General features: G+C 36.3%; 1 protein-coding gene across 1 annotated transcript in view; it reads right to left on the bottom strand.

Moving 5' to 3' along the window:
• Nucleotides 1–12,883, bottom strand: part of LOC116847320 (probable multidrug resistance-associated protein lethal(2)03659) — a 31,811-nt gene extending 18,928 nt beyond the window's left edge. The window contains exon 1 of the mRNA XM_032822200.1: nt 12,552–12,883. The gene's annotated coding sequence lies outside the window, so the exon portion shown is untranslated. The remainder of the gene's footprint in view (nt 1–12,551) is intronic.
• Nucleotides 12,884–13,529: the final 646 nt, after the last annotated feature.

Raw genomic sequence — 13,529 nt, 5'->3', positions numbered from 1 at the left:
CATCACGCGGTGTCCTGATTCTTACTTGAATTCTAATCATCTAGATTATATTGACAGCATCAAAACAATGTTCGAGAGTATAGATCGAAATGATATCCCCGTGATTGATATTGATTGTACTGATATAGGTCCGGCGTTTAATAACGAACGCACTATCGTTTAATATCGATCTTGGAGGAGAAATCAGAAGACGAAGAAGTCGAAAATCGGTCTTCATTCATAAGATTTTTTTTGTGACACGTGGTTTCCTGATTGTCCGAGTTTTTTCGCAAAATGATACGGCCCAACTGTGCCATTAACTGTGACTGATAAGACGCGCTTATTGATTGCAATATAATTTCATGCTCCCAACACGCAGCTTCCTCATGTCTCTAAATTTCAATTTTCCCAATTGTTATTTTTGCAATTAAGTAAATCGTAGGGGATAAAAAGCGATACTTTAGATTAGATAAATATTCAGAAATGCGGCAAAGAAAGCAACACAAAATGCATTAATATAATAATATTAAATGAATAATAAATAATAGTAAACAATATTATTACTATTAATGATATTATACAATATTATTCAATATTATTTATAAAGGTAGGGAAAAAGAGGAAGGGATAGGAAAGGAAAGGAAGGTTATGTTTTGGAACTGTGCAGGAATTGGCAATAAAGACAGGGAATTCTGGGAGCATATAGAAAAGCATGATTTCGTTAGCCTAATGGAGATATGGATTGATGAAAAAGGTTGGGAAAGGATAAGAAGAAGACTACCAGTGTCACATGAGTGGGAATACAGTCAGGCAGTTAAAGAGAAAAAGAAAAGTAGGGCTATGGGAGGAATGATTGATGATAGGAAAAAGGAAAGGATGGGGTGAGAAGGATGGGGAGTTAATAAAAAAAGGGAGGAGGGGGTAATTATGTCAGAAATAAAAGAAAAAGGGGATACAATAGTAGTTATCTCCATATACAACAAGATAGGATGGAAAAGGATGGAAGAGAGTTTGAATAGAATATTGGAAGATAGAGAAAAGGGGAGAATAATAATAGGAGGGGATTTCAATATAAGAACAGGTGAGTTAAGGAATAATGAAATGGAGAGGGACGGAGGAGGAAGAAGAAGTAAGGATAAAAAGATAGGAAAGGATGGTGAGAAATTAATAGAGTGGGTGCAGGAAAAAGGTTGGTATATATTAAACGGAGATTATAATGGGGATTAAGATGTGGTAATATGGAGTTAAAAAATAAGCATTGGTTAGAAGAGGAAAAGAGGATGTGTGTACTGTGTGGTAGAGATCAGGATGAGATGAAGCATTATATGTATACATGTGAGGTGGGAAAGAGATGGTTTGAGGAAATGGATAGGATGGAAGACAGGGGAAAGAAAAGGATATGGAATAATGAAATAGATGAAATTAAAAGAAAGGTTTTGAGAAGAATATGGAAAGAAAGAGAGAAGGAAATAAAAGAAAAAGAAAAAAGGATAGATGAGAATAAGGCAAAGGGTAGGTTACTTTGAAAATGTGTAAATAATAAGAAAATTAGTAACAAATGGAATATAGTTAAGATAGGCGTTAGCAATTGTAATGGAAAGGAGGTATAATTAAAAACATAAAAGTAAAACGAAAATGTAATATAGCTGTGACAAGGCTGTGATAAAGTGATAAGGAGATAGAATAAAAAGTAATATATATATGAATGGAGGAATGGATGGATGGATGAGTGGATAAATACAAGATATAATTCAATGTAAACCAAGTTCCCTTCTTGGCTATTTTGTAGCTGAACGGTAATAAATACTACTACTATTCAATATTATTTAAAATATACGATTGCTTAATATCTTAATATAATATCGCATGTATATATATATATATATATAATATAAAATTCGATAGATAACAACAAAAATGCAATGATATGTTAAATATTTTCAAAACTACATGATTTACACTTGCATACATTGATCTATACGTGCATACACAACGAAGGCACGCCAACGTCAAATGCCACGTTCTAAATTCCAATTTTTCTTTCTTGTAAGTCTTATCGAGAAGAATATCATAAAGCAATTGTGTGTATGTGCGTGTCGAAAAATATAGGATATTACAAAACAATCACCGAAAGAAATACTGTAGAATTTGAGCTCACTAAGCGTGAGCGCGCACAGCACTATCACCAACGAAACGCGTGTGTCACTGTCCACTCCACAATCTGTACTCCGACCCAGAATTTTTATCCCTATCTCAGCAGCAGCATATCGTCTCGCTGTTGTCTTCCACAAGACACTCGTGCAACAAGCGTGTACGTACGCAACTTAATAGTCCAGCGTGCTGTTATCAGCACCGCGTGAATGGCTCTTCCATCGCGTGATAATCGTTTCCGAATCATTTTCATAACATTGTGACATTGAAGTGCCTCGCATTATTGCGCACCATTACGCCCCATTACGACACATTCAACGATAATCAATACGTTTTCGCGCGATACTCACTTATTACGCATTATTACGCGCTTTTTCACGCTCCGTTACACAACATAATAACGCCGTATCGCTGATATTTCTCTCTTTCTCTCTTCTTCTCTTTCGCTCCAATGCTTCTCCCAATATCTATTTCAATGTGAATTTTCGCGTCTCACTGCACATTTTATTTTTTACGTCAATCTTGCGATACTGGATAATTAATTTTATAATGACAAACGCAAACTGACATGCGAATGATATAATATTTCTACGCGAATATCTACGCAAATGTCCACGCAGAAACAAACATTCGTAACGCAGAAAGCTACGATACAGATGATAAATATTGCCCGTTAACTGCAAAAATCTCAATTGTATTCTAATATTGAGGCTAATACGGAAAATGTAAGTGAATTATTGAGCGCGCAACGATAATGTGAAATATCTATTTCTATTTGGAGTGTAATATCAGCCCTAAATTTGTGGAAATTTACTTTTTTTTCTTGTGATAAGATATAAAGGTATTCTATAACTTCAGACTTTGAATTACTTAATGGGAATTAGCTGTTTATCTGTTTCTGACACAGAGAGTCACGAAAGAGAAAGAGGAAACGTAGGTTTAACTTTCCTTCCCTTCTTATCTTACAAAACGAATTTGTCTCAATATATCAAACGTCACGGTATCTGCTAAAATAGTCATTTAGATAATAAATTGACGCGGAATTTAATTAATAGACAAACTAAAAAGACACTTGTCGAACTTGTTGTGCTGTGTATCTAAAGTAGGTATCTAAATCAGCATGAAAGTATGAATTTGTTGTACGCACAAAGTCACTCGACGATATATGCCAATTGTGTGCGCGAATTAGTAGAAAAATTTCAATTGCAAATACGTCGAAATTACGTACATATCTTTACCCGACCATTTAAATACGCGATTATCCGAGCTGCATACAAAAATACACGCGCATATAGTATATGTAAGAATGTTAATCTCTGGAAGTGGAACCCCAGGGAGAAGTTAATATATTATTGGCGAAGCGTGAAGGAAAATTCAATTTGCTTAATTGAGTACGTAGAACGCACCTTGAGGCATTGTCTATTCTATCGAATTATTCTTTTTTAGTGCTCTGTAATTCGCGTGAATAGCAACATTTTGTAATTAGCGATGAGTCACTTGCTTGCATACAAGGTTTTTTTTAGGAATAACGAAGTAGCTAGCTAAAGAAAGGCATATAAACGAATTTCATTCCCGAAAAAAAATGTCGAAAATCTAGTACTTGTGAATTCGGATCGAGATTGAGCGAAGGAATTGTCGTCAGTGATTTAAAATTAACTTCGAGTAATAACAAGCTGATGTCCTCCAATACGTGCTTATCATAGATAAGATTAGATGTTCAATGAACCGGTGAAGCACCGGAGGAATCCGCATTCGCGGGATTCTCTGAGTCTCCTTCAATCAACGCTTCTCAACGCTCGAGCCACGCATTTTTTTCAGCGATGCGTGTGAAGCGGCTGCATACGGAATCACGCGAATGAAATCGCACGATTGTCCGCGTGAGACGAAATTCTGCGAAATTTGAGCGACTTGCACATCTGGTATATATCGTCATTAGTTAGTACACAATTAATTAAGCAGGGCACGTATTATGAAACTTGTCAGAATCGATTCCGATCAGAATAATTCCGTTTCCCCTAAAAAAGACAATAGAAATCTAGATAACTGAATGTTTCCGATCGGAATTGATTCCGAAAAGTTCCATAATACGTGCCCAGTGCTGGAATTCTGTAACTCGTTATTGGAGTTAACGACAGTTTCGTTATCATTGCGTAGTTTTTCTACGGTATACAAAAGCTGCGCAACGATAATGAAACTATCGTTAACTCCAATAACGAGTTACAGAATCCCAGCACAAGACACGATAATCCTATTCGAAATCTATCTTATCGTATCACGAGGACTACCTTCCTCTTCCGATTATATCCTTGGCGCAACTGACGTTCTATATTGTTTAATGATTGCCTTTTATTTAATATTGGAACTTTAATTCTCGACTTCCACTTCCCGTTTTTCGACCTTATTTTCAAGGCGCTCTGTTATCTCGATCTATCGCGTTTCCTATACGTCTCATAAGAATGTTTTAGAAAATGAAGAAAAGGATATATGTACATATACATACACAGGAAGACATTAAGTCCGTTTCTTTTAAATTTGACTTATCAGTCACGCAGTTTTAATCGGTGACCACTATCGCAGTCGAGATTTTTCGATCTGGACGGGCTTTTTCTACTCGAACGTAGTGCGACATTCGCAACGTAGGTCGGTCGCATTTAGAACGCATTACATCATATTACCATAAACGATGTTAGGCAAACAAATCACAGAAAAGCGGCTGGTTAGGTTCGACGAATGGCTACGCTTCGACGGTGGAATTCGTAGTAGAAGGAAGCGACGAGACCTGAGGTCTAAACGATGACTCGCGGAGAGCGCATCATCGAAAATTACGTAAAAATGTAAACGTATCATGCGCCACGTCGCACTTCATCTCAGGACTGCGTTTATACACCTGGCAAAAGTTTTTTCTAAGAAACAGTCGGTCGAGCAAATAAAAGCCCAATCGTTCGCCTTGATTTTCGGTAATAATCGAATCTCAAATGGACGCACCGAGACAGTAGTTACACTGAGAGAGAATATATCTACACGGAGAGAATCTTATAATAAAAATTACTCTTTTGTAATCGATAAATAGACTGACATTCTGTAGTAATTCACTATCCTTTCCACTTCATACACGTTACTTATATTTTAGGAACTGAAATGCGCGCCAAAACACTTATTATGTTCTTGGCAAGATTTGCTATATTTCCAGTGAAATTTATCATCTTCCTTAGCAAGATGGACCTTACTGACAATCTATCTTTAGGCTATTAAAAATATAATAAAGTTGGAAAAAATTTGTATGAAAGAAAACTTTCTCTGTGTAAAGAATAAAAAAGATTTATTCAGTGAGTACTAATAACATATTTATCAGAAAATCTAAATTCTTTTATTTAAATAAAACAAATAGTTTTTATAAAAAGCTAAGGTCTTAAAAATGTATATATTCTTACTGAAAAATATTTTACATTAATATAAATAAATATTTATATATATTTATAAATATTTATAAAAAGCTAAAGTCTTAAAAATATATATATATATATATATATATATTCTTATCTAAAAAATATTTTACATTAATATAAATTAATATAATTAATATAAATATGTTGTTAGTACTCATTAAATACATATTTTTTATTTCTTAGATATTTTTCCTGTAAAAATACATACAAAGTGGGTTGTAATTAGTATGGCCGAAATGATATATTATTGTTGCTCAGCAAATAATAAAACAAATAAAATTACGATTTCTGTGATTTCTTTCGTCGAGTTTTGAAAGCCTTGAAGATACGATTAGAATAATGATTACATCTCACCGTTACCGACAAAAAAGATTAGTAAATGAATAAGTAAAAAATAATATATTATTTCCCAACTCTCTGATTTGAACTGTAATGTTTATAAACATTTGCACGAATGGAACAAACAGTAATAGGAAATAAATGTTGAAAACAGATTTTCCCGAGAACAGAACCTTATAAAAAAATCTTATCTACAACTTTTATTAATTTTTCCACGAGAAACCGTCCCCTTCTCAGTCACGTCGCGAATTACGCTTCCTCTACACAGCTCCTGAATCATTATTATTTCGATCGATTACAATGACTCGTAAAGTATAAGAGAGATAACGGCCGAGTAGGGAAAAACTCTACTCACTGATAAGCGTTCGCGACGATCAAACAGAAGATTTTAATACACGTGCAATCGATAAGAGGAAAGTTCGCACATGAACGGACGCGAAACGGGCGCGAGAAATTTAATACAACTGATTCTGAAAAGTATAACGTAATACGCGTCTAATATTATAAAGTACAGTGAAACATAAGTATAAACATACATTTTCTCTCTCACTCTCTCTCTCTCGCGCGTTTCGCAAGATTATTGTAGAAACCGCGAAAAGAAATCCTCGCAATTACTCTCGATGATGTTCTTCGAAACGTTCTCTTCACAGCCTTCTTCTGTTTAACACAAGAAAATGTCTAGAAATTGTTTACGGTAATAGATACACGGCAATAAACATTTCCGTGAATTAACAATTAAATTAAATCCCCCCGCAGGTGATGATCCTTTATTCAATTTTATCTGGAGTGTTGACTCCTGCCGAGATCGACTTTTTCGTGCTATCCATGCCACCTGGTATCGATGATCGATGATGACGTTTGATTTCTTAAGCATCGGGGTAATTTGTTATCGGAATATTATCGCGACAATTAGCTACAGAAGTATGACATTTCACACGTACAATTCGCTGAAAATTAGCAAGACGATTATGCGATGATAAGAAAGCAAAATTGCGAGATAGTCACGTATTTTTCTCTCTGTATTTTTGTGTGCGTATTTGTCTTGCGCGAGACTGAATAATCGAATGACTTCGCATAACTTCTATATAATATCGGCGACTCGAGGTTGCGATCAATTCGGACCCGACGAATTCACTGAAATGTAATTAGAAATTTAATTTAATTATAAATTTAATGAACTTTACATAGCTCTCATTTTTTTAGATTGCAATTTGCATGAAGATATATTTCCGCAAAAACAGTTTCCTAGGTCACATAAACAGATATATTTTATATATTTTTATAAAATATATGTTTCATGTTTTTAAAAATATATTTCAAAAATATATGTACTAAAGTGTATCGTTATACATATATAATAATATTAATATAATTATATTAATAATTATATTAATATAAATTAGTATAATAATTAGTATAATAAATTGTAATAATTATATTAATATAAATTAAACTACTATGTCGTGTTATTACTATATCACTGTATCGCACGCTTGATGTCCTTCCAATTATATCCATCGTTTAGAAGCGATTCATGTATGGAGGTTCATATCTCTCATACATGTCAAATCCCTCGCCGCACAATTCAACATCTATTTACGCCCTACACGAGGCCGCGATCAACAAGAGCCTACGTTAAGTCACTCGTTACCAATGAAAGTCAATTAAGACCAATTTATTGTTGACGCAACCGATATTACGCGGGAACAATTTAATACAATTTTCGCGCGTCGTTTTCCTCGATCGCGTAGCCGAGAACGGCGGCTGTTTAATCTATTCGGCGCACCTCGCGGCGCTTTCCGCTTAATGAACGCGCCGTCAATTTTGCAAAGTGCTCCGGAAAAAGAGCAACCACTCGCGATAAGTATTCCCCGTAGGAGAAGCTGTCTTCTGACTTTGCACAATCGCAAGAACGAGGTGCTTCGCTGTCGAACGCGTCTCTCCACGGGCAAGGCGACTCGACGATCCCGCGGACGGCTATATTAGCTGACGACGCGCGCAATCACAATCCACAGCGCGAGCTTCCTGTGCAAAACGATGCAAACTATCCTTGTCGCCTAATGACTCTATACATAAACATTGGCTCGCGTAGATAACACCAGTAATCATAAGTGTTGCAGCGTGGCCTGCGTGACATCAACGTGGCGAGACCTTCGAGCGACCGACGTCGCTAATTTAGTTTCGATGGGACAAACGACGCGATCTCTTTCTCTTTCCCTCTTGACTCTCTCTAATCAGCGTCATGTGATTCCTTCGAAATCGCGACGACGTTGTACTTTACTCGCGTAACTTCTTCTACAGTGCCCCAACGCGAATCGCGATTCCCAGCAATTCGTGTGTCTATTTGTCGCTCCTTATTAATATTTCAGGCTAGTCGTGTCTTAGTTTTAATATAGGAATTTGGAAGACATTTTGGAGATATTTAAAAAACGCTTAAAAGACATTTGGAGAAATAAAACGTCTTCTAGACACTTAAGAATTTGAAGGATCTGAGAAAAAACGTCCTTTTTGTAATAAATATGTACATTCAGCTTTACATAGCTCCTAATCGTAATTATATAAGCTTCTATAATTAATTAACATATAATAAACTAATCATATAAGATCTTATAATTAATTAATTATTTTCAAGCTCCTATTATTAATAAATTAGTTACGTAAACCCTCCTAATGATAATTACAATTGTGAATTGTTGTTATATCAAAATATTTCTTCATAAGGCGATAGCTACTAGCAAAATAAAGATACATAGACAGTGTTTGTCAAAGTGTTAACATATCTTTTAAAAATTTCTGCTACTTAGAATCGTCGTGCGAGCTCACTCACGTTGACGATTATCGAATTGTGCGTGGAGAAAAAGGCACGCACGTGTATTTACTGCAAATTGCTTGATGATTTATTTATTGTTTCTGCTGGTGAATCACGTCGATCGTTCCCTTAATTTAGCCCGCCAGACCTTTGACCCCGCTTTTCATTTTAATTCTAAGTCACGCAAAAGTCGGCGGTGCATAGAAGCGATTACGGTGATTGCAAGAGACCTGTGCGGATTTTGCAACTTCTCGCGAAGTGATTTTCACACGTGACACTTGGTGTGCGTCACGTGTCGTGGTACGTAAAAAGAGCAAGAGGTGAAAGTGAAGCACGCGAGCGCGCCGTGCCCACATTAATTTACGCGTAAAAATGCTCTTCTCTTACAAAAAAGAAATCAGAAAATAATCAGCGTTATCATTTCTCTCGTATTTTATCATACGCGGAACGGACGGACACGTTCGATTCCACCTTCTGTATTCCATATTTTTTCCTTATTACGTTACTATAAACTACGATGTTCTATTACGATAAGATACGACGATAAACGTCCATTCCTGGTTATTGTTTATCATATCAATGCAATAGATAGATTATCTTATCGCGTGAACAGAGGGCACAATAGTGTGTGGGGAATGATTTTATACTCTTTCTTCTGTACATATATCTAAGGAGCTGGAAAAGGTTCCTATCTCTTTTAGTGCAATTTTACATGAAGAGGAAAGCCTGCGAAATAATATTATGTTCAGTATGAGTATCATTAAATAGCACTTTGCTGTGACAATAATTGCGTAAAGTTATTTCAAAAAAAGATCACGTGCAAATGTTTTTGTATGTACCTATCATATAAACAACTACTTCATCTTCTAAAAATAGAAAAACAACGTTCGCATATTATCTGATCGATATTTTCTTATCTGCCGGATGCGAATCCCCGATGAGTAATTCGTTCTAAGAGTTTGATTTTATTTATAAATACTGAAAATTATAAATATCTTGCCAACTTCATCGTACAACAAGTATAAATAGGAGAGCGTAAATAAGTACAAATAAAACATCATACAGAATGTCTGACACAAGATATGCAGAACCATGTACGAAAGTAGAGCATGTCAACCTGAGCACGAGGAGCTCTGGCATTTTGCAAACAACCACGTGAAATTTCGAGATATTAAAAAACAGAAGATGAGCGCGAACTTTGCCTTATCGGAAATGACTGAGGCAACTGCTTCTTAACGACTGAAGACGGAATGAGAATGCAAACAACGCGAAGACAATTGTTTTTCAACGTATCACGAGCGTGTCATATGACACGTGTGTCGTTAAGAAATAGTCGTAAATCTCAGCCATTTTCGGTGAGCTCATAGTAAAATTGACGTTTCCATCTTCTTTACTATTATCTTGCGTTATTCTATATTTTCATAAAGAAGTCTATTTTTTTTAGCTGAAAACCTGACTGAACTAACTGATGCAAACTAATGCAATGAGTTAAAGTGAAACAAAATATATTTGTCTCACTCTGACTTATCGCATCAGTGTGCACCAGTTCAGACAGATCAGCTAAAAAATACACACGATCCCTTCAATACGACCGATATTCTTTCGCGGCAAACCGCGATTTAATGAAAAAGATTTTTTGAGTAACTTAAGTGATTGATAATTTAATTTTACCAACTCTCCTTGATCTAATACGACCGTAGACATATTAAATAATGAAATAATTTATGGGCCACTTAATTGATTTCTCAAAAATTTCGCGAACTTTTTTTCGTAGTTTAAAAACCCCCAGCGTTCATAAGAGAATTGGCTGATTACTTTCGTGGTTTGTTCGAAAATGTTTCCTCATTCATATTGTTTAAGTCATTCCAGTTGCCGCGATACGATTGATATGTAACACATATAAGCCGTCTAAGTATCTGTTGACGTGTTTCTCAAGGTAGAATCGGTAGAAACCATGAAAGGCAGTAATTCCACAAAACTTTATGTACTTCGTACACACGTACATACGCATGCTCCTAACAAACATAAATATTCATTTCTAACTCGTTGCTTTGTAATTTGTACCAGTGACAATGACAATAGCTTCAGTAACGTTGAAACTCATTAATACAATGACACAATGATTCACATACGATATCAGTCACGGAAGAGCTGATAACGGAGTACACGCAACGTGGTTTATATAATATATAAGCTTCTCTCTTTCGTATAAAACTACTGCGGATCGTTACAGGTCAGTTATGATGACGATATACTCGGAGTCTCGCTTTTGTTACGAACGCATTCGAGCATTGTTATAGGTAGTTTACATGCATTCAAAACATTCTTGGTTTGTCACACTTTCCCGGAGGGAAAACCACAAAACATTCAACCGAGCATTTCGTCATTGTCTACGTCACTGTTATCAAATTTGTGAATTTAGTTGATATACGTTTTTAATCTTGGTTGAATTTAAAAGCAGTGTATGTGTGTCTACCAATCAGATTCACGAAATTTACGACAGTTGCAAAGCAGCTTTCTCTGCTGAACGCAGATATTGTGTATCATTGTAATACGATTTCGCCGTTTTTGCGACGAGGCGTGCCTGGCAACGACACGTATTTAAATAAACACGTGAATCTATTTTGAGCGCACTTTCGTGAAACACTTTTCCTTATTCATCCGTTAACACTGCCATTCATACCGCCATTGTTACCGTCATTTATACCGCCATTGATATCTCGCACATAACAGACAAATTAATAAATATCGCAAATAACATTACATTATTAAATTATGAGAGTACTCAGACATTACAAATATCAGAAATATGTTTTAGAGACATCTAAAAAAACATTTAAAGAAAATACGTCTTTTAAACATTCATGTCGTCAGGATAATATTCAAACGGAAAAACAGAAGAGTATCTTTGAATTTCTCTCGTGAGAAAAGGGAGCGGGAAAAGTTGCAAAACCACGTCAGCGTCACTCCTTCTCCAAAACACGTGTCCTAGTTTCCTATTTCAGGTAACAATATCCAAAATCGAGACGTCTTAATCCTTCATTGCTCTCATTCAGTTGACAGACATTAGCGCTTTCGTATGAGCAAAACATGCCGCGTTCGTTATTAATTAAATTTAAATTCAATTAATTCTGCATCAATACAGCTTTATCAAAACGATCAGATGCATTAAAACATTGATTTATTATCGAAGTATTAGAATAAAGCTTAAACTTGGTTAAGTGCCAGTCGCACTAACTTCACACATTCAATCTCATTACGAGCACGCGTTAACACTTCTAGAATCTATTAGCAAAAGTGTTACACTAACGAAATTAAGAAAACGCGCGACAAATATAATCTGAAAGGTTGTCAATGAAAAGTCAGAAGGTTTCAAAGTCAACTAATTAAACTATCTCTATATAATTAACGATTTAATTAAGCTATCTTTACATAATTAGAAAATAAAATTTCAACTGAGAACGTTCACGAGGAATGAAGGGTTAAAGACGTCTTATGTACCGGCGTCTTAAAAACGACTCAAAGACGTCTCGTGTTTCGACTTTGAACACTGTGTGGGAAGCCACTTCGACCACGCGCGTTCAGCATAAGGGAGGGAGAAAGAGAAAGAAAGAGAGAGAGAGAACAAAAAATATATAGACGTTACCTCCCTGTCCTTCTTTCTGACTGACCGAATGAGCGCTTGCTTTTATATAAGCGAGTCACGCAAATTCGTAAATACGAGTCACGCTTGGGCCCACAAATACGAGTCACGTTTGCACTATGACCGCCGGCTGCTGCCACTATGAGTAACATTCAATCGAATTGAATTCTATTTAGGCGCTCACCTTAATAGATCAATCGATCGGTCGAACCGCTGCTGCTCGTTGCTGCTGTTGAACAAATAGCGCTATCGGGATCCCATAAAGCCGCGCGATAACGCCGTACAACAGCCCCGATGATGACGAACAATGACGACCGCGACAACAGCCAGACGCATCTAACCTGGCGAAAGGTCGTCACTCGACTGCTCGGTTACGCGCCATATACAAGTGCTAACCCCGGTGCGACACGTGATGTTCGCCGGGCAAAGGACAATTCTCCCTGGCGGCAGCTGATTTCGAACCACGCGACCAGAGGGCACTACAATCCCGGCGGCGCGCGAAGAAGTGCGCTTGCGCACCCGAGAACGCGTCGATTGGCCGTGGAATTTGTGCGATAGATTTCAAATGTTCGAAAAACGCTCTTTGAGACGGCCCGCTGCTTCCACGGCTCGTCAGCGAAATCTCGCGCAAATTCCTCCTAGATATGCACTTTGTACAAAAGAAAACAGTTTATTCCGAACTCTTTTCAAAACAGCGTTGTACATTGACATTATTGTAAAAATAGTATCGTAATAATTTGCCTAAAGATAAATCCGCGATGGTCCCACCTCGACGCGTGCTCCCTCGTAAATCGACATTATTTATAATCTTATTGTTAGTTAACAACCTGACGTATGTACACTTATTTGTCTTAATCCGTTAGCATTACATTTGTTCCTCGACCTAGAGACACTTATATATATGTATATATCGAATTTGAAAAAATGAATATACATATACATATAAATGTGTATATTAATATGTATATATATATCCAACTTGACGCAGATATAACGTCGTTCGCGTCAAGCTTATATAATACCATTTCATGTGAATAATTCCTCTAAAGACTAATTACCACTTACGGTTGTTATATAGTATTGTCTCGTGACTTAAATTTCACTACGCTAACTTATAAATTTCCTCGTCGTGCAGTCTCTTCAAATCATAAAATTGATCCTT

This window comes from Odontomachus brunneus, unplaced genomic scaffold, assembly GCF_010583005.1.
Source record: "Odontomachus brunneus isolate Ranch 3 - 2012 unplaced genomic scaffold, Obru_v1 Obru_scaffold_076, whole genome shotgun sequence".
In the NCBI taxonomy this organism is placed as follows: domain Eukaryota; kingdom Metazoa; phylum Arthropoda; class Insecta; order Hymenoptera; family Formicidae; genus Odontomachus; species Odontomachus brunneus.
The sequence above is the reverse complement of the archived record's forward strand: the minus strand, read 5'-3'. Positions and strand labels throughout refer to the sequence as shown.